Here is a 22321-nt window from a genome sequence, read left to right on the forward strand (position 1 = left end):
GGCCCTACCCTCCTGGTAGGTTCAAATTTGCAAAAGTGAAAGACAAGAAGAGAAGGGGAGTGTGGCTCAGCAGTAACAGCACCTACAGGGCAAGCTCCATTCCCAGGTACCAAAAAAACCAAAAAAAATTTCAGAAGAGAGCCCTAGGGCATGGTGCTCCAGAATGCTGGCTGCCTAGTGAATTTGTTCATAGCACTCAATCATCCAGCCACTTGGAAACCTCTGCACCGTAATTCAAGAGAGTCCAGCTACTGCTTGAGCTGGCAGCAGACCGTCACTTTGTACATGCGGTGATTTTACAGCCAGACAGAATGCAAGTGTTGTAGGATCAAGGGGACTTCCACCCAGATTTTAGAAGGCCTGGGAGGCAACACAGTGTGCCCAAGAGGCAGCTGTGAAGCTGGGAGTGTGAAGCTAAAAATACAGTAGAGACCATAGGAAGTTGGAGAAGCCAGAAACATGCAATGTCTGAAGGAAGACACAAGGAGTGAGAAAGCCAGCCCAAGAGAGAAGCCATAAAGGCTGTAACCACTGGTAATGCCTTAGGGGCTGGGCCACCCAAGCCCTTTGGAGCTCACATCTTGTCGCCACAACTTGCCTCTGGTGCTGAACATGGACTGACAGGATCTAAAGTTTGTCCTGCAGGGATTGCAATCCTACTGTAGTCCCATTCTTCTCTATCCCATTTCTCCCTTTTGAAATGGTAATGCTTACCCTGTGCCATTGTACATCTGCAGTGTTTAACTTCTTTTTGATATTTACAAGGGCTCCCAGACAAGATTTTGTCATGGATCTCAGAGAAGACTTTGGACTTGGACTTTTTAGCAATGCTGAAGCTATTAGGACTTTGGCAACTCTTAGAGATGGACCGATGTGCCTGACTCTTTCGGGGACCAGGGACAGAATGTTACTTATGGCTTATATATAGATGTCCCCAAAGAGCCTCAGGCAGTAACAGGTGAGGCTTTCAGAAGGTGACTGGATTACAGAGGCTTACACCTGACTTGCTATTAGGAGGTGGGGCATAGTCCAAAGAGGTGGGTCACTGGAGTGTGTCCCGGAAGGGTTTTGTGTCCCTTCACAGATCCTCCCTTCACTCCACTTCCCAACCATCATGACTTAAGCAGCTTCTCCTCTGCTGTGCCCCTCTGCCAGAACGCACGGTACTACCTTGGAGCCAGTGCCCATGGGCTGTAAGGATGAGCCAAAATAAACCTTTCCTTCTTTACTTTCCAGGTGTCTGGCATTGTGTCTCAGTGACCAGAAAAGTAAGACACTTGGCAGCTTGCAGTTTGGGGCTATAATGAATAAGGCTGTTATGAACATTCACATACAAGTGTTTGGACACATGCTTTATCCTCTACCAAAAGTGACAGATGTCTGATGTACTTCCTGCCATTCCATCCAAAAAATAAGCATTCTCTTGCTGTCAACTTGACTTACTACAGAAGCCAATCTTTCCCATAAGAAACACACACATTGATTCATGAAACATGAATGAGGTAATTGCAGGAAGTCATAAAACGTGACTAGTGAAGATTTTTTCTGTAGCTTTCCCTTACTATTTGCCAAGCATTCAGCAGAGCATAGCCAGAGAAAAACAAAAATTTTTTTTTTTTTTTGGCAGTACTGGGGATTGAACCCAATGTCTTCACATTAAGCTGTATTTGTTTTATTTCTGAGGCTGGGTCTTGCTATACAGTCCAGGCTGATTTTGAACTAAGGGGCCCTGGCTGGCCTCAAACTCACAGCAATTCTCCTGCCTCAGCCTCCCAAGTGCTGGAATTACACGTGTGTCCCACCACACCTGGCTATTTGCTTTTTAATACAGGGTCTTGCTATGTAGTTCAGGCTGGCCTCAAACTCGCAGCAATCCTCCTGCCTCAGTCTTCCAAATCCTGAGACTATAGGTATGTGCCGACATGCCTGGCTTCTCTGCCCTTTTTAAACCTGGGTCTTGCCAAATTGATAAATTGCCTTTGCTGGGCTCAAATCTGTGATCCTCCTTCTGCCTCAGCCTCCCAGAGTGTGCCACAGAAGGAGAATATTATGGTGTGGCAAAGTAGCTGGGCAAGTGGGTGAAACCTGTCAATCACAGGGATCCAGGAGAGCAGTTGCCAAGCCCTGCATCTGGGATCAATCAGAAAATGCTATCTTCAATTCTTCTGGCATGAGATGAAGCAGGTTTTTGATAGGACAGCTAGATCCGATGTCAGAATGGAGGGAGATACAAAAGATGGCCACCGTTAAGCTCACAGCCACTGTGCCTTCTCTCTTTTGGTGGCTCACTCTGCAGAGTGTATTTTTCTTTTTTTTTTTTTAACGGTACTGGAGATCCAACTCAGGACCTTGCACTTGCAAGGCAGGCTCGGTGCTGCTGAGCTAAATCCCTGGCTGCAGAGTGTATTTTTCCTCCTACTTTAATTAGCTTGCACTCATTCTGCACAGCATTTCTTTTTCTATCTTTAATAAATGTAAAACCTCGCTATCTTTTGTGCTTGTCTTGACCAACTGTTTTGTTCAGGATGACAAGAACATAGAAAACATCTCTAGAAAGAGTCCACAGCACCGTAGAACTCCAGTAATGCCCCCATGCCCAACTGAAGCATTTTTTTTTCTCAGTACTGGGGACTGAACCCAGGACCTTCACACTTAGCTATATCCCCAGCCCATTTCTTACATATAGTTTTTCAGTATTAGGGATCAAACTCAGGACCTTGCACTTATAGGCAGCCATGGTGCCACTGAGCTAAATCCCTGGCCCCCATTTCTTATACTTTTATTTTGAGACATGGTCTTGCTAAGTCATTTAGTTGCCTGGGCTGGTCCTGGACTTGTGATCCTCCTACCGCAGCCTCCAAGCAGATGTATACCGCAAAGCTGAGCAAAGCTTTGCTTTGTTTTCCTTTCCTTAATTTATTTAATTTTATTTTTACTTTTTACAGTGCTGGGATCAAATCCTAGGTCTCTCACACATGCGAGGCAAACCCTCTGCTATTGAACTATACTCCCAGACCCATTCTAGCATTTATCTCTCAGGATGGCCATGAGAGAGGATAGTTTCTTTTTCCCAGATGGGAAGGTGGACTCAGGGGAAGGAAAGGAATGGCACAAGCTCTACTCATATCTGCTTCAACAGGGCCTATCAGGCATCTCGGGGCAGAGCTATGAACTGGCAGAGGCCCTCCCTGGCCTCTGAGTATGTTCTGGAACGTCTTGACTTCAAATATTCTACTCCCACATAGTCCAGATATCCAGGAACTGCCAATGTCTCACTCAGCCACAGCAGAAAGTTGGGTCAAGAAACCTCATTTGGGTAGCCATGGGACAGCCTTCTCATCTCACTGTTGGCCTCCATGCTGCTCGGAAGTTACTCAGGGCTTCACCAAGGTAGACAGTTCACAGACTGACCCTTTAGGGGCCAAAGAAACAGACAACAAAAACAGCCATTAAATGGCTCTGCATAGGCAGAGGGCGAGTTGTTCTCTGCACCAGAGAGGAAGGGGTCCGAAAGAGGAAGGAGAGCTGGACAGGGGAGGGAATCAGGGACTAGAGCTGGGAGCACATGATGGCAGGCCGGGTGCTGCGGAGACTGGACAAACCATCCAGCAGCTGGGGCACCAGGAGATGCCAAGGATGGAGAAGGTGGACAGTGCAGGCCTCTGCTTGCTATAAAGTGTGCCTTGCCCTTGCCCTCCTACAGAAAGTGGCTTACCCATTCCTGTTAGATTTGTGAGGACAGGGAGAATGGCAGAGATGAGGGAGGGTATGCTGTAGACAAGCAGGCCTCAGAGAGAACTCTGGTAATTCATGGGCATCCTGGCAAAGGCTTGGGGCTACCCCAGAGTGCACACTGGCCTTGGCTGACACATCACACCTGGCTGAGTCCAGACAGACCCAGTTTCAGGACTGCAGAAAGGATTCAGGATGCATCCTCAAACGCAGTGCAGTTGGGGTGGGGTAGGAGCATGGGCACTCAGGGTTTAAAACACTATTTTGTCCTAAAGAGGGACTTTTTATAATAATAAAAAGGTCAATCCATCAGGAAGAAGTTTAAAAACTATATGCACCTAACAACAAAGCACCAAAATATGCGAGACAAAGATGGACAGAAATGAAGGGAGAAACAGACAACAACAATAGTCATGTACATCGGTTCCCCCACTTTGAATAACAGGACAACCAGGCAGAAGATCAACAAGAAAACAGAAGAGTTAGCCACGTCTATAATCCTAGCACCCTGGGAAGCTGAGGCAGGACGATTGCAAGGGCAAAACCTGCCTAGGCAACTTAGGGAGACCCTGTCTCAAAAAAAAAAAAAAAAAAAGACTGAGGGTCGGGGATTTAGCTCAGTAGTGCTGCTGCTCTTTCGGCAGAGCGGAGCAGCTCTGTGCTATAGCCAAGTGTTACACCTCAGTGTCACAGCTAAGTCCCACTGCTCAGAGGCATGGCTAAGTGTCACAGCTCAGTGTTGTAGCCCAGTGCCACAGCTCGGAAGGCACAGCTGAGCTTTACAGCTCAGTGTGGCGGCTCTGGAATGCAGCTCTGATCCATAGCTGAGCTTGATAGCTCAGTGTGGCAGCTCTAGGTTGCAGCTCTCATTCTTTGAAGACTCAAGAATCTGATGGTCAGTTAAGAGGTGGAGAAAAACTATTATACCAACAAGCCCCAGTGGGATCAGACTCCTCTGAGCACTCTACCAGAAATGAGAGCCTCCTTATATAGTGATCTACAGGGTAGGTGAGCATGCTCACTGAAACAGGGGGCGGAGTTACAGAACATTCCTGAAGTAAAGGGGCGGAGTCACAGAACATTCCTGAAACATATGCCTTGTGAGCATGCTCACTGAAACAGGGGGGTTGTTACAGAACATTCCTGAAGCATGGGGGTGGAGTCACAGAACATACCTGAAACACATGCTTTGTGAGCATGCTCACTGAAGGGGGGGGGCAGTTACAGAACATTCCTGAAGTAAAGGGGCGGAGTCACAGAACATTCCTGAAACACAGGGCTTGTGAGCATGCTCACTGAAGCAGGGGGGTGCAGTACAGAACATTCCTGAAGCAGAGGGGCAGAGCTTAACAGAACCTTCTCATGCGGGGACAGAGCTTAACAGAGCATTTCTGAAAGATCACACAGTTCAAACAGTCACAAACCATTTTGATACATTGGGCGGGAGCCCAGCAACCCAAACTTACATTTCCAAAACAACATTCTGTGGGAAAAAAATGGAGGCAAGGCAAGGGCCTATCTTATTGTGTAGCACTTCTCTATCACCACCTGCCTCACAAGTGCAAGCTCCTCAGTTTGATCCCTAGTACCAAAAAAAAAAAAAAAAAGACTTAAGATCCTGGCTTCAATCCCCAGTACTGGGGAAAAAAAGGAAAAGAAAAAGAAAACAAAAGAATTGAGCTGAACAACACTATACACCACCCAGCTCTAACAGATATCAATAGAACCCTGGACCCAGCAACCACAGAATACACATTTTTCTCAAGCTCACATGGAAATATTCTCCAGGGAAGATCTTATGGTAGGTCATAAAATGAACTTCAATATATTTAAATGAGCTGAGGTCACAAAGTATAGTCTCTGAGTACAATGGAATAAGAATAACGAAAAATCTGGAAACCTCAAAAATATGTGGAAATTAAATAACATACTCCTAAATAACTAATGATTGAGTCAAAGAAGAAATCACAAGAAAAATGAAATGCAGTACTTGAAGGGAAGTTCACAGCTACAAAGGCCTATTACAGTAGCTGGGTGAAGAGGCACATATTTGTAATCCCAGCACTCCGGAAGCTGAGGTAGGAGGATCGTCACGCGTTTGAAGCCAGCCTGAGTTACAAAGTGAGTTCAAGGCCAGCCTGAACTACACAGTGAGACCTTTTCTCAAAAAGAAAAAACAGGGCTGGGGATGTAGCTCAGTGGTGCTGCACCTGCCTGCCAAGTGCAAGGACCTGAGTTCGATCTCCAATACTGGAAAAAAAAAAACCACAAAGCCTATCAAAAAATAAGGAAGGGTTATCACAGTACGTTACATAGATATACAAATAAGTGAAAACAAAACCACTATTTTGTATAACTAATATGCACTAATTTTGAAAAACACAGCATATGGATAAACAAGTATATATTTCTTTACCAGGCACCTAGAATGATGCTATAAATGCTAACAACAAGAAGGAGCTGGTTGTGTAGCTCAGTGGCACACCACTTGCTTAGCACACAGGAGGCCCTGGGCCCTAGATTCAATTCCTAGTACCAAAAACAAAAAAATTCAAATCAGTAACATCATCTTCTACCTTAAAGTTCTGGGGAAAAGGAACACAGTAATAAAGAAATTAACAAAATAAAGAATAGAAAAACAGGGACAGGGATTTAGCTCAGTGGCACCGCACCTGCCTCACAAGCGCAAGGTCCTGAGTTTGATCCCCGGTACCACACAAAAAAAGAAAATAAGCAAGGTCCCTGCCACAATCTGGTTGGCCAGGTGGACAGTAAACAAAAAAATCGGAAAGATTAAGAATCCAGCCTGGCAATTTAGCTATTTAGACAGACCCGGTCTCAAAATTTAAAAGTTGGGGGGATGGTGGTTGGAAGTGAAGCTCAGTGGTAGATCCCAGGGTTCAGTCCTCAGTACAGCCGGGGAGACAGAGACAGATTTATTTTTCCAAAGGTCACGAAAAGGTAAACCAGTCCAGCTCAGTTAATCACCACCACGCCCTGTCACCCAACTACACTTTTCCTCTCCTTCCACATCCTACACTTCAGCCCACCGGTGCTGGGGCTGCACCTTCCCAGTATAGTGCAGAGCTGAGGGCATCGCCTCCCGCTCCCAGCCCCCCTCGGTCCCAGTCACGCCATCTGGGTCTTCAAGGACAGCCTCCTGGCTGCCTGCTGCTATGGCGCCTGTCCTCCGCACAGCAGCCACCACAGTCTGTCTCATGGCCACTTGCCCCTTGGCCTGAAGGGCTCTAGCCACACTGTTTTTGTTGGCCTCAAACTTGCCCGTGTCCCAGGATCTCTCTCCAGACAATGCACAGCTAGAGCTCGAACTCTTTAAGGATTCTTAAGTCCTACACAGCAGTGAGTGCCTGTAGCACCAGCGACTCAGTGGCTGGGGCAGGAGGATCACTTGTGCCCAGGAGTTCAGGGCCAGCCAGGGCAACCGAGCCCTGTCTCAAATGAAGGGGAGGTAGAGGCTGGGTTAGCTCAGTGGTCGAGTGCTTGCCTAGCATTCACAGGGCCCTAGGTGTGAGCCCTGTGCAACCTACCTCTGGCTCCATGGCAGTAAACAGGTACTTTAAAAAAAAAAAAAAAAAAAGGAGTAGAAGGTTCAGGCCAAGGGGATTCCAGGGACAGAAGAGGAAGAAGAGAGATTATACAACACTCATTCAGTAAAAACATTACAGTGTGTCCTCATTCCCCTTATTCACCTGATCTGGCACCATATGACTTCTAGCTCTTCCACAAAGTCAAAATGACCGTGGAAGGTCAACATTCTGAATTAATTCAGGGGATCAAGGCAGCCACGACATACAACTAGACACTTGTGAGAGGACTTCCAGAACTGCTTCAGAAAGTAGCAAGAATTGGGACAAGTATGTTCAAAGCAAGTGTTCAAAAAAGTGTTCTTTTTTGTTTGTATTGTAGAGAGGGTCTCCCCATGTATCCCCAGCTGGCCTTGAACTCACGGTGATCCTCCTGCCTCAGTCTATTGAGTGCTAGGATCACAGGTGTGCACTACCACACCCAGTTTAAGAGGCAGGGTTTTTTTGTTCTGTTTTGTTTTGGGTACCAGGGATCGAACTCAGGACCTTTCACTGAGCTAAATCCCCAGCCTGGTTTTTTTGTTTTTGTTTTTTAAGGGGCAGGGTTTTTTTGAGGCGAATTAATAGCAATGTCTTTTGTGGTAATAAGTTGTTTTTTTTCCTTTGGGGTTTTTGTTTTGTTTTGTTTTTTCCACATAAACCCTTTGCTTTAATAAATAAAGAATCTTCATGGTTTAGATTTTAAATCACATTTACAACTAGGTAAATCACCCTTACCAAACAGGTAAGGGTGAAGCACCTACTGCTGGGAGTTTTTTGGGTTTTTTTGAGACAGGGTCTTCACTACGTAGTCCAAGCTGGCCCTGAAATCACTATGTAATTCAAGATGGCATTGAACTTGCGGAATGTCCTCCTGCCTCAGCCTTGATCCAAGTGCTGCAATTATAGGTGTGTGCCATCACACCTGACCTATAATAAGTTTTTGTTTATTTTTCTAATAAGTTTTGTTTTGTTTTGTACCAGGATCGAATTCAGGACCTTGCACTCTCCCAGGCGCAGGCACCACTGAGCTAAATCCCGGGCCCCCATAGTAAGTTTTTAAAACTTACATTTACTATATTTTTCCATCACACCTCATAGAAAGTATTGGTAATCAGATGACCTAGGACTTCCCAACTGCAGCACTGACATCTAAAAGACAAGAGAGCAATGCCTTCAAAATCTGAAGAAACTCCACTCCGCCCAAAGGAACCCAAACAAGGGCTCCAAAAGATGGCTGCACAGTTCACCGCAAAGGTCACTCACAAAAGCCAAAAGGTAAGAAAGCGTCCTGAGGGGGGAGGGAGGATGGATAAGCACAGTGTGTTACACATGCAGGACAGTGATGTCCCAACACACACTACCACATGGGTGGACCCTAAGGACAGGAACCCGGTCAGAAAAGCACAAGTACTGTATAAGTCTACTTACATGAGCTCCCATAGTCAGATTCATAGAGATAGAAGATAAAAGCCTGAGCTGCATAGTGACTCCAAGGCCAGCCGGAACTGCTAGCAAGACTGTGTCTCAATCCCTCCCCCACAAAAGAAAGAAGAAAGAAAAGGGGTTACCAGCAGAGGGGGCCAAGGTGGCACATTACGGTCTAATGGGTACAGAGTTTCAGTCTGAGAAAATGAGAAAGTCCTGGAGATGGATGTTGGAGATGGTTACACACAGTGGAAATGCACTAATGCCATTTAAAAATGGTTTAAATGGTAAATTTTAGGCCAGGTACAGTGGTGGCACACACCCGTAATATCAACTACATGGGAGGCCTAGGAGGAAAGATCACCAGATAAAGGCTAACCTGGGCAACATTATGAGACCTCTGTTGCTTCCCCAAAAAGAATGTTTTTTGTTTTAGTTTTCTGAGACAGGGTCTCGCTATATAGTTCAGGCTGACCTTGAACTCATTATGTAGCCAAGGCTGACCTCAAACAAGTGGAGATCCTCCTGGCTCAGCCTCCTGAGTACTAGGATTACAGGAATATGCCACCACACCTGGCTAAAAGAAAATTCTCTATTATGTACATTTTACAACAACAACAACAAAGCAAGACAGGATCTTGCTATATATAGCCCAGGCTGGCTTCAAACTCAGAGATCCTCTTCCCTCAGCCTCCCAACTGCTGGAATCACAGGCATGAATCACCACACCCAGCCCAAACCAATTTTCTTGCATACACTGCAGAGGGTACAGTAGTCCTGTCTCATTTTTGGCTTCAGTTACCCACAACCAAGCATGGTCAGAAAATACTAAATGAAAAATTCCAGGAAAGTACAAATCATAACTTTTGTGGGTGTTTTGGGGGGGTTTTTTTGGTACCAGGAATTGAACTCAGAACCTTGCACTTGTGAGGCAGGAGGCAGAATCCCGGAGCTAAATCACCAGCCCCACAAATCACAACTTTTAAGTCATTTGCTGTCCAGAGTAGCTGTGATGAAATCTCACACTGTCCTGCTTGGTCCAGCCCCGAATGTCCCATGTATCCACACTGTCTACAGCATCCACCCACTGGCACCCAGTCTGGTTATCAGAATGGCTGTGGTGGTAACTGCAGTCTTTGTGTTCAAGTAACATGTACGAATAATGGCCCCAAAGCACAGGAGATACTGATAATTCAGATTCACCAAGGAGAAGCCATAAAGTGCTTCCTTTGAGTGAAAAGCTGAAAACACCTCATTTAATTAAAAAAAAGAAAGCCACGTGTGGTGGCCTATAATCCCAGCACTCAGGAGGCTGAGGCAGGAGGATCGCTGTGAGTTCAAGGCTGGCCTGGGATACATAGTGAGTTCAAGATCAGCCTAAACTACACAGTGAGACCCTGTCTCAAAAGAAAGATAAGAAAAAAGAGAAAGGAAGAAAAAGGAAAGGAAAGAAAGCAAGAAAGCAAAAATAAAAACAAGAAAAGGAAAACCATCATATGCTGACATTGCTAACATCTATATTATGAAACTTCTATCCACAGAGCCAAGGATGGAGCTCAACAGCACTGCACCTGTCTGGCAAGCACAAGGTCCTGAATTCAATCCCCAGTACTGAAAACAAAACAAAACAAAACAAACTTCTATCCATGAACTTGTGATTTAAAAAAAAGAAATTGGTGCTAGTTTTGCTGTCACACCTGAAACTGCAAATGCTTTGGCCTTTTAAAGTCTTATTTTAATCAAAATCAGAGTAAAAGGCAAGAAATTTAATTTTCAAAAGGGCCAGAGGAGTTAAGTTATAACCCAATCTTCTGAAGGCGTAAGGCTTATTAATCTTTGCCAGGATATTCAGTTAAAGTGGAAGGCAAATTCAGCTTTTGTAGGACTGAAACATTACTTTTAGAACTCTTGTTCAGAAAAAGAAAGTAAAGTTAAATACACAAAATCTGGTACAAATATGATTATTCAAACAGAAAAGACACTGTAAATTTTAAAAGCTGACAAACACCAAATCACAAAATCCAGAAAAATAACATAGTACTGCTATTATTAACTGTTTGGAACACCTCTATAAATCTTTTTTCCTACTTTTCTTCTTTTATGAATAGACTCCATCCTCACCATGCACTGTTCTTGCAGTGCTGGGGATGGAACCCAAGACTTGATTGAGATGCTAGGCAAGCACTCTATCACTGAACTACACACTCAGACTTCCTTTATTTCATTTTTTTCTTTGTTTTTTTTGGACAGGGTCTCACTTTGTAGTGCAGGCTGGCCTTGAACTCTCAGCAATCCTCTTGTCTCAGCCTTCCGAGTGCTAGGATTAGAGGTGTTCACCACCACACTTGGCTTTTTTTGGGTTTTTTGAGACAGGACGTCACTATGTAGTTCAGGCTGGCCTCAAACCCTCAGTAATCTTCCTGCCTCAGCCTCCCAAGTGCTGGGATTTCAAGTATGCACCACCATTTTCCCTTTTTTTTTATTTTTAAAGAAATGGATTCTCTTGGTGGCGCACACCTGTAATGCCAGCACTTGGGAGGCTGAGGCAGGAGGATAGCTGTGGTTTTTTCTGAGACCCTGTATTAAAAAAAAAAAAGAAAGAAAAGGAGTCTCATTACGTTGCCCAGGGTTCCTACCATCTTCCTGTCAGTCTCCATATTAGCTGGGGCTACATCCACACCATTGTACACACCTGGGCATACCCTTTTATTGTCTTTCATATGACAATAGTCTTGTAATATCTCATATTGAGAAAATAAAGAGAAAGATAAAGAGAAAAATAAAGATAATTCAGTCTTAATAAAGATAATTCACTTATAATTATATGCACTATATTATCAAATACATTCTGGGCACAAAAAACTTCCCTGAGTTCAATCCCCAGTACCAGGAAAAAAAACCCAAACAGAGTAATCCAAGGAAACTTCCCTTTCAGCAAGTGTTGTGCGACTCAGTCCTCCAACCAGGCACCACAACACACACCTGTAATCCCAGTACTTGGGAAGCTGAGGCAGGAGGATCTTGAGTTCAAGGCCAGCCTGGGTTACACAGTAAGCCTGAGGCCAGACTGAAGCACTGTCTCAAAAAACAAACAAACAAACCTCAGTCTTCTACTAGATTAGGCTTTCCATAGATAGGCTTCTAACTCATTCTGTCAAGCCTGGTTCTCTCCTTTACTGACATATTTCTGGTGTGCACTTAAAGGACCCCCTAATATCACATGTCCACCTCTGCTATACCAAAATAGCCTCTTATGTACCAGCACAAGCCCCATGTTTGAATGACCCATGGAAGTGACTGCAAACCACATAAATAAACCCAAACTAAGTGTACTGCTAACTCAACCTTTGGCCTGCTGCACAAAATGTCCAGGGCCAATACAAGGCCACCTGACAAAGGCCACAGCAAGGAGGAAAATCATAGTGGAGTAAGATAGTGGCCTTAACTGATTATACCTAAAAATTTGGGGGTTTTTTTGTACTGGGGATAGAACTCAGCTCCTTGCACTTGCGCAGCAGGCTGCAAAACTCCTGAGCTAAATCCCCAGTCCCCTCAAAAAATTTTTGTGGTTTGTTATTGTTGTTGTTGTTTTGGTTTGTGTGTGTCATGTTTTGTTTTGAGACAGGTTCTCAGTTATGTAGCTCAGGCTGGCCTTGAACTCTCTATGTAGCCCTGGCTTTCCTAGTAACTCTAGAACTCGCAGTGATCCTCTTGCCTCAGCCTCCTGCCTGCTGGGATTACAGAGGTACACCACCACATTCAGCTTAAAATTTCTCAACTTCTAAAATTTTGTAAAAATATATGAGTCCTCTCAGAGCCTTGGATGAGCCATGGGCCAGCTGAGTCTTTGAAGTACAAACTTTGTTAGCTTCACAGGACAGAATCTGTCCCCATTCCAGAAATTCAAAGGACTCCTTCCCTTGACAAAGTCTGTTCATCTTCTAAAACGTAGAATGAAGATAGAGTACTTTCCTTGGGGGCCAGGAGTGGTGGCACAAACCTGAAATCCTAGCACTCAGAAGGCTGGGACAGGAGGATCTCTGCAAGTTTCAGGCCAGCCTGGGATACACAGGGAAACCCTGTTTCAAAAACCAAAAGAAAAGAGGAAAGACAAAAAGAAAACAAAACAAAAGATAAAGATACTCTCCCTGGGTTACACCATGAAAAACAGTGTGAGAATGTGATGTCTAGGAAAAACCATTAAGAAGATAAGAAATGGTGTACAGTTCAGAAAAACCAAACTATCAGGATTCTTACCTCACACTGTAACTCAAAATAAATTCCAGATGCAGTAAAGGCTTAATGTTAAATATAAAGGCTTAAAATGTTAAACACTAGGCCACTGAGAAACAAAATTACCAGCTTACTGTAGGTGGTACGCACTCAAGAGGCTAACCTGAACTATATAGAGATACTCTGTCACAAAAAGAAAAAAAAAAAAAGAACAAAGACAGGAAAAAAAAAAAGAAAAGAAACAAAATCAAGGTTTGGGATGTAGCTTACTGGTTGTTACGGCTTGTGTCTAGATGTCCCCTCAGTGCCACATGAGCTCATAGGTGGGGGTTTTCAGAGCTGGCTGGATCTAGAGTGTTGTGATACTAGGATGAAGGTGTGGGGTACTAAATTAGCACACTGATTGGAATCAGCATAGTTCTGGGTGTGGATAATGGAAGCACCACCCTGGGCCTGGGTGACAACAATCAACAAGCTTATAGCCTGGACTGAATATAAAGGGAGAGAGGGAAGGCAGGCTGGTTGCTACTAGCTGTCTTCTGCCTGCCATGAACTATTTCTTCTCTGTGGTTCCCCTTTGCTATGCTGCCCTGACTTGAAGCCAGCCAACTATGCAAAACCTTTACAAAATGTGAGCCAAAATAAACCTTTCCTACTTAAACTTGTGGATGTTGGCTATTTTGTGAAAAGTAACTAAGACAATAGTAAAGTGAATGCCATCCTCAACACAAGAAAAAAAAATTAACAATAAAGAAAATATAGCCATTAAGTCTTCCTCACCCACAAGAGTGGATGCTCATTTGCTGATTTTTTCTTTTTTTTGGTACCAGCGATCGAACTCAGGACCTTGCGCTTGCAAGGCAGCCGGCAGCACCACTGAGCTAAATCCCCAGCCCTGATTTTTTCTTTTTGACACAGGGTCTTACTATGTGGTTCAGGCTGGCCTCAAACTCAGAGCAATCCTTCTGCCTCAGCCTCCTGAGTGCTGGGATCACAGGCATGCACCACTATACCTAGCTCAGAAAGGATAGTTTTACAGGCCAGGTATCTAGCTCAGTGGCACCAAGCCTGCCATGCAAGCCCAAGGTCCTGAGTTCGATCCCTGGTACTAGGTGGGGGGGGAGTTCTGTCCTTAAATTAAATGCACAATACCCACTACTGTACTTCATGTATGTCAAGAAGCCAGAAGACATCAAGAGGAAAGACTTGGCACCCCGACCTACAGGTCACACACACCACACCCTGGCAACACTCCAGTTACCATGCTCCAGCACAAGCCCATGTGAGATATGCCTTTGATGCTAAGTATGTGCAGGAAGAAAATCCTGTCATCAGCCCAAGTAGAACAGGGCTTGGCCTGGCTATTTAAGAAAACCAACACACAAATATCAATAATGTTCCTGTACACCAATAATGAACCCACTGAGAAAGAAATTAGGAAAATACACGATTCACAATGGCTTCAAGAAAAATTAAATACTTCAGAATTAACCTAACACGATTCACAATGGCTTCAAGAAAAATTAAATACTTCAGAATTAACCTAACAAAGTGAAAGACCTCTACAACGAAAACTATACTACTCTGAAAGTCAAGAGATCAGAGGACATCAGAAAATAGAAAGATATCCCCTGTTCCTGGATAGGCAGAACCAATATTGTCAAAATGGCCATACTTCCAACACTTATATATAAATTTAGCGCAATCCCAATCAAAATATACCAACAGCATTCCTCACAGAGCTAGAGAATCCCAAAATTCATGTGGAAACAGAAGAGACCCAGAATTGCAAAAGCGATCCTGGGCAACAAGAGTAAAGCAGGAAGGATCACAATTCTGGATTTCAAATTATATTACAAAGCTAGAGTGATCAAAACAGTGTGGTACTGGCACAAAAATAGACATGTGGATCAATGGAACAGAATAGCAGATGCAGAAACAACTCCAGACACATTCAGCTATCTGATCTTGGACAAAGGGGCCAAAAACATGCTGGGGGAGAGATAGCTTCTTTAAACTGCCTATCCACATGCAGAAGATTGAAGCTGGACCCATATCTTTCACCATGTACTAACCTAAAATAAAAATGGCTCAAAGATCTAAATTTTAAAACAATCTGCTGGAAGATAAAAAAGGTAAAACTTTTGAAGACATAGGCATAAGCAAGGACTTTCTGAACAGAAACCTAGTTGCACAAGAACCCCAACAATCAACAGTTGAGATCATATCAAATTAAAAAGTTTCTGCACAACAAAGAAAGCAACCAGAGTGAAGAGACATCCTTGAGAACAGGAAAATATTTTTGCCAGCTACTACTCAGAGGACAAATATCTAGAATACTATAAGGAACTCAAAAAGTCAGGCTCCCTCCTCAAAGTAAAAGACCCAGTCAAAAAATGGGCAACTGAAATGAATGAGTATTTCTCAGAAGTAAAAATGGACAATACATGAAAAAAATGTTCCAAATCTCTAGTCATTAGAGAAATGCAAATTAAAACAACAATGAGATTCCATCTTACTCCAGAAAGAATGGCTATTTTCACGAATCAAATACTGTAATAACAAATGCAGTTATGACATTCTGGGGGTTCTACATTGCTGGAGGGAATGTAAACGAGAACAAACACTATAGAAATCAGTATGGAGATTCCTCAAAAAACTAGAAATAGGAATTCCATTTGTCCCACGTAGTCCCCTACTAGGTATCTTCCCCCAAAAAGTTAAAGACATCATATTACAGTGATACATGCATACCCAAGTTTATAGCAGCACAATTCATAATAGCGAAATCTTGGAAGTAGCCTATTTGTCCATCAACAGATGAATGGATGAAGAAAATGTGGTATTTATACACGATGGAGTACTAATTTAAGTCATTTGTAAGAAAACGGATTCAAAAAAAAAAAGAAAAAAAATGGATTCACCTTGTAACAATAATGTTAACTGAAATAAATCAGACACAGAAGCATAAATATCACATTTTTCTTATGTGAGAAACCCAAGGTTTAGATAATTTAAAGAGCAAAATAAAAGACAGATCTTAGGAAACAGGGAGACAGACCTTTTGCAAATGGGAAGGGGATCAAGAAATGGGGGATGAGGAAGTAAAAAGAATTAAGATGTATTATGTACAGGTATCATCTCCCCACAATGAATGTAATCATTATTTACTGCAAACATTTGCTAATCAAAATTTAAAAAGAAAGCCATGCCAAACACATACAGCTTTTAGTAATACCTCTCACTAAACTAACAAAGATGAAGTAAAAAAAGATAAGCCCAGTGTGGTGACGCATGCCTGTAATCCCCAGCACTCTGGGCTGAGGCAGGAGGATCAAAAGTTCAAGCCCAACCTAGGGAACTTAGCAATTTAGCAAGACCCTCAAAATAATAAAAAGGCTAGGGATGTAGCTCAGTGTGAAGGCCCTGGGTTCAATCCCCAGTACTACAAAAAAGAAACAAACAAACCCCAGAATTGCCGAAGCTGTGAGTATACAGGCACACACGCATATTTATATGTAAATAACATTGTGTGTATATTAATATTTAGAATATATACATAAAATCTTTCAAAAACACTTAAAAACATTTTTTTCAGATGAAGAAGGAAAGTCACGAGTCCAGTGAGGCTACAGTTCAATGCCACACGACTAGCAGAGACAGACCTGTGATAACATGAGACTCATACCTGTGATGCCACAGGCCCTTAACATTATTCACAAAGGGTTTCCATGGCTGTTCTGACTCTCACCCAAAGCCTGATTTTTCACAGGTGAGAAGACAGGTTCAAAGCATTATTTGGCAGATCTGCTTCAATCACCTGGCTACTCATCCAAATCCTGAGTGTTGGGCCAGGGATTTAGCTCAGTGGTTTCACCACCTGCTGCGCAAGTGCAAGGACCAGAGTTCAATTCCTGGTACCAAAAAAAAAAAAAAAGAAAAAGAAAACAAATCCTGAGTGCCACACCCTTCCCACCACATGGCATCATGGCATGGATGGCCCAGGCAGTGGTTCCCCAGCCTGTCCCAAGCACAGTCTGACAAGGTAGACACTAAAAAATAAATGCAGTTGGGGTGTAGCTCAGTGATGGAGCACTTGCCTAACATGCACAAGAGCCTGTGTTCAATCCTCAGCTCAAAAACAAAAAGGAAGGAAGGGGCTTGGGGGACAGGAGACAGAAGGTGGGGGGAGATTTACCCATTAATAAGTTCAATGGATAAATGCCCAACTACTAGGAGAAAGCTAAGCCAATTATGGCTGACCAAGAAGCTAGCAGGAGACTTTTAGGGATGATGATGTTGCTAAGTGAAAATCCACAGGGCTGACAGCGAAGAACCCCACAGGAGAGCCACAGATCTCTGTCCCCCAGCAGGTCTCCAGAAGCTCCACTTCCATTAACCAACGATGCATCACCCAACTGCCCCCCTCCAGTCTCTTCCAAAGCTTCTCCCCAGCCACTGTCCCAGAAACTTGCCCAGGACATCCTGTGGCCTGCAACACCACATCCAGGTTCTTTCTCTGTTTAAGTCCCTTCCGCCTAGCTGACCAACAGCCTAGCTGTTTTCTGTATCGCTCTTGCCCTAGCCTTTACTAGACACACCCCTCTCTACCCTCCACTCTGGTACCACATCCTTTATTTCTTTTTTTCTTACCCATATCCTTTATGGTGAGGCCTAGACTTGGCCATTTGGCAATCTGTCAATACTGGTCCCTTTCTCCACTTCCATAAAAAGAGGGTCAGCTAGCTCCTTTGTTTTGTTTTTGATGAAAGTGAATTCAGGTAGGTGTGGTGGCACACATCTGTAATCCCAGTGCTCGAGAGGATGAGGTAGGCAGGTGGACAGCTGTGAGTTCGAGTCCAGCCTGGGCTACATAGTGAGTGCAAGGTCAGCCTGAACTAGTGAGATCCTGTCTCAAACAAACAAAAAGTAAATTCATATCGCATTCATTTGCACCTATGTGCACCAAGAATTCTAGAAACTGTACCACTGGCACAAAGTGCCCTTATCAGATGACCTGGGTGGGAAGATCTAGCTTGGACACGACTTCCATCTCCCCCACTTCACCCCAGATGTTGCCCAGAGGTCAGAACCCCAGATTGATTGTCAGGCAGGTCTCCTCTCAGGGACACAGATATGTGTATATATATGTGCGGGGGGGAAAAGGAGAGTGCTTTCTTGCCACAAATATATTTGTTCAAGGGTGGTGTTAGGGATCAAACTGAGGGCCTCATGCATGCTAGACAAGCACTCCATTCCTGAGCTACATCCCCAGCCCACTACAATAGTGTTTTTGTTTGTTTTTTTAATTTAGAAAGGAACCATGTCAAATTGAATGAGAAGCTAGTTGCAGTGGCACATACCTGGAATCTCAGCACTCAGGAAGCAGGAGGATTGCCATGAGTATGAGGCCAGCCTGGACTACACAGTGAGTTCAAGACCAGCCTGAAGTACATAGCAAGACCCTGTATCAAAAAACAAATGAACAAAAAAATTGAATGAGAGAGCCTGGAGTAGCCGCAAACGCCTGTAGTCCAAGCTACTCAGGAAGCTGAAACAGAAATCACTTGAGCCATGAGTTAAGAGACCAGTCTGGGCAACACAGCAAGACCCTCTGCCTCACCAAAACAAACAAAACACTGGATGAGAAAAAGATGAAAAGATAACAATAAAATAACCAACCACTGGGCATGGTGGCTCATACCTGCAGTCCTTGCTGCTTGCAGACTGAGGGCAAGAGGATCACTTGAGCTCAGGAATTCAAAGCCAGCCTTGACTCCATCAAAAACAAAAACAATGTACCAGTTGGAAAAAGTCCATGAAAGTTCTCAACAAGTATGCCCAAAGCCCCTCCTAGCCAAACACAGGAAGCTGTCAGTAGTACACCTGGCCCAACTCCCACACCCTGCATTAGTGGTCACAGATTTATCCCATTCCAACAGCCTCCCATGTGTAGGCACCAGAGTTGCTGTAACAAGTCAGCTCCCAGTGAGCAGTAGTCATTTGCAATTCTCCAGAATGTGAACAAGGTGGTAAAGAATAATCTCATACAAGTGTTTATCTTTGCCGTGCAACTATTTCTCAAACTATAGCCCTAAAAGTGGAATTACTAAAAATATGCACACAGGGCCAGGGATTTAGCTCAGTGGTACCTCGGCTGCCTTGCAAGCTCAAGGTCCTCAGTTCATTCTCTGGTACAAAAAAAGGAAATATATATATATATGAAATTCTGATACTAGCTGAGAAACATTGCAATTCTCTAGTTCTGAGTAGATTTTGGGGTAATTTATTCACAATGTGAAATCCAGACACATGACCAGCCTCCTTCACCTCCCACCCCACATACCCTACTGAAGAATGGGGAAGCGCTCCAAGATTTATAGTCACTCCCTTCCATTTCCCCAGCTAAGCAGACTTAGGAAGCACTGGCCCAGGGGATTGCCACTGGTGGGATCTGTGAGGAGGTCTGTGGGCTCTCATCAGGCCCCCAGTGGATCCCCAAAATGGCAGAGTCTGGCTCTCAGCACAGCCAGCATAATGGCTAGTGCCAGTTCCCTCAGCAGCCAGAGACAGTCATGATTCCAGGCTCACTGGGTAAGGCCCCTAGGTTCCTACTCGGAGAGGCCCATGCCCCATCCATGTCGTGCCCCAGTAGCCAGGGCCCAGTTGGTTTTCTCTTTCTTACCTAGTAGTGCCCAGGTCTCCCTTGTTCTCTCAGATGGCTGTGGATGGAGCACAACTTGGCCAAGAAATTATGGCTGCCACCCTGGACCACATGTGCAATAGAGAGCACCGAGTAGTATCACTGACATTTGGGACGGACAACAGCATGCTCAACTTGTAAAGAAGTCTGGCGTTTATGAAGTCCAGGTGAACCTTAAGTCATTTAATCAGCATACAGATTGGTTAGGGCTGGGGGGTGGGGCTTCTGTTCTCAGAATTCTCAACTGCTAAAGCGCAATTAAGACCAAAAGCTAAAGCTGACCATGAGGACACAGCACACACCTGTAAATCCAACACTAGATTACAGGAGGCTGAGGCTTGGAGAATCCAGAGTTGAAGGCCAGCCTGGGCTACATAGCAAAACCATCTCAAAAACAAACACAAAGTGCCAGGGATTTAGCTCAGTGGTGCCGCTGCTGCCTTGCCTCGCAAGTGGAAAGTCCCTGAGTTCGATCCCCGGTACAAAAAGACCACAAAAAGACCAAAGCTGAGCTGGGTACACAGGTGTGCCCGCTACTTGAGAGGCTGAGGTAGAAGGGTCACTTGGGCTCGGGAGTTGGAGACCAGTTTGGGCAACACAGCAAGACCTGGTCTTTAACAACAAAATAATAAAGCATTAAAGAAAGAACTGGGTGTGGTGGTGCACGCCTATAATCTCACCGCTCCAGAGGCTGACGCAGTAGGATCTCTGAGTTCAAGACCAGCCTGAACTACAGAGCAAGACCCTGTCTCAAAAACAAACAAGAGTCCAAAAGTTGTATTCAAGGCTGCTGATTTCTAAGCACAGGACCCTAGCTATCTGAGCCAACAGGCCCAAGAAAGGCTTTCCCAGATCTGAGTTTTATTGTGCTGGCTTGGGGATCCCTCACCAGGTACTTCATAGTGTAGAACAGAAAGAAGGAAGTGCTAACGGGCAGCGGGAGGCCAAGGAAAACCTGGACCTGGGCACAGCATAGCGGGTAGAGGAGGAAGAAGAAACCAGGCAGGACCGCTGCGAGCTCCCAACTGACCCTCTGCTTCCGTCTAGATCCAGGCACCATGGTGAAGGCTTGGGCTCTGTTGTCAGACCCGCCTGGGTAGATGACACTGGTGGACTCTGACAAAAGCAAATGCAAAGCCTCTGTACAGCTTCCGCGTAAATCAGCACCTACCAGATAACCGGAGAACTGCACGGGATGATGCCCACGAAGCGCGGGGCCAGCCTGGCTGCGTCATCAACGCTCCCTAAGCGCTGCCAGTTATCACCCCCGGTCGCCTCTCGAGTGCGTGACTGGGCTACCTGCTTGGGGTTTTATCGGAGATGGCTTTCTTCTCGACTCCGTGGGCCCTGGGGGACCGAAGAGCCATCGCATCCTGAACTGTCCCTTACCAACTGGAGGTTCTCAGGACTAAGTGTCCCTCAGTTTCCCAGCGCCAGCCCGAGGACCGCTGCAGCGAGCACGCTTACTAAGGTCGGGTCTGGCACTTTCTTTCCTTGTAACGCCCCACCCTAGCAACAAGCACACAGTAGGCGCTCCGGAAACGCTCTCAGAGCGGAGGAGAGGGCCACTTCCTGCCCCCAAGCAGACAGCGCGAGTGAGGTCCCACCGCTAGCCGCTCGAGGCCATGTGGCATTCCTGAGGGGGGTGGGCGCAGGAAGGAGGTGCCGCCCCGCCCCTCCCGCAGTAGGCGTGGCTAAACCCAGCGCCGCCGGCCCTCCCCGCGGGGGGTGGGCGTAGCTGGCCCCGCTCCACTCAAAGTTTGTTTTCTGCCTCCAGGCGGTGGGGGAGGGCGAGGCGCGCGCTGAGGGGAGGAGAGGGGATCTGACGTCAGGCCGCGAGGTGCTTTCCAGCCGCGAGCTGTCAGGCGGGTGTCAGGCCCGGCAGGTACGCGGCGCGCGCCCCCGGCGTTCTCCGCCCCCGGCCGGGACGCCCCGCAACCCCCACCCCTCCCCGAGGCCGCGTGGGCCGGAAAGCCGCCGAGAGAAGTCAGTGCGGGGCTCCGGAGGGGCGGAGATGGGGGTGGGGGCGCGCGGACAACTTGGAAAGTTTCTTTGCCGCCGCCCCGGCGGGGGAGGGGGCGTCCTCCAGGCGCGTGCGATTGTGGGTGTGTGAGCTCCGTTGTGTTTGTGAGTTCCGACTGCGGAGTGCTGGTGAGGGGGCCTCGCCAGCCCCCTGGAGGAAGCTCGCTTGGGACCCTTTTGCGGGGGGCCCAGCTCCCTAGGATCCCACCCCAGGAGAGGGCCGCCAGTGCCCCGGACCAGGGCGAGCGCGCGGGGGGCGGGTTTGTTTGGTTTCAAAAGTGCACGTTGCTAACCGCCGGCTGGGCCCCCCCCCCCGCGGCCGAGCCGGAGAGGGGGCCGCCCAGAGTGACAGCTGGGGGTGGGGGCCGCGGGAAGGGCCGGGAGAGGGGAGGGCTGGGGATCCCGCGCGAGTTCCCCTTTCCTTAGGAACAAAGGAAAGTCTGTCTCCGAGGCATCTGTCACTCCCGGGCTGGCCGAGGCAGCGGGGCGCGTGGGGCCAGCGACCCGGAGAAAGTTTGTGCGGCGGAGACCCTCGGGGCCGACGAGGGGGAGCCGACCCTACCGCGGGGGAGGCGCGCGGTCCCCGGGGCCGGGGGCGGCCAACATGGAGTCTGGGCGC

General features: G+C 46.1%; 1 long non-coding RNA gene across 1 annotated transcript; it reads right to left on the bottom strand.

The window, feature by feature from the left end:
- Positions 1 to 2302: 2302 nt before the first annotated feature.
- Positions 2303 to 21005, bottom strand: LOC110346320 (uncharacterized). The gene is made up of 4 exons (XR_002390278.2): positions 20852 to 21005; positions 19663 to 19853; positions 18682 to 18748; positions 2303 to 18442 (listed from the first exon to the last, which is right to left on the bottom strand). It is a non-coding gene; the product is annotated as an uncharacterized LOC110346320 (long non-coding RNA).
- Between the last annotated feature and the right edge of the window lie 1316 nt (positions 21006 to 22321).

This window comes from Heterocephalus glaber, unplaced genomic scaffold, assembly GCF_053883595.1.
Source record: "Heterocephalus glaber isolate CG9 unplaced genomic scaffold, H.glaber_assembly_v1.0 deba00001532, whole genome shotgun sequence".
Lineage (NCBI taxonomy): Eukaryota > Metazoa > Chordata > Mammalia > Rodentia > Bathyergidae > Heterocephalus > Heterocephalus glaber.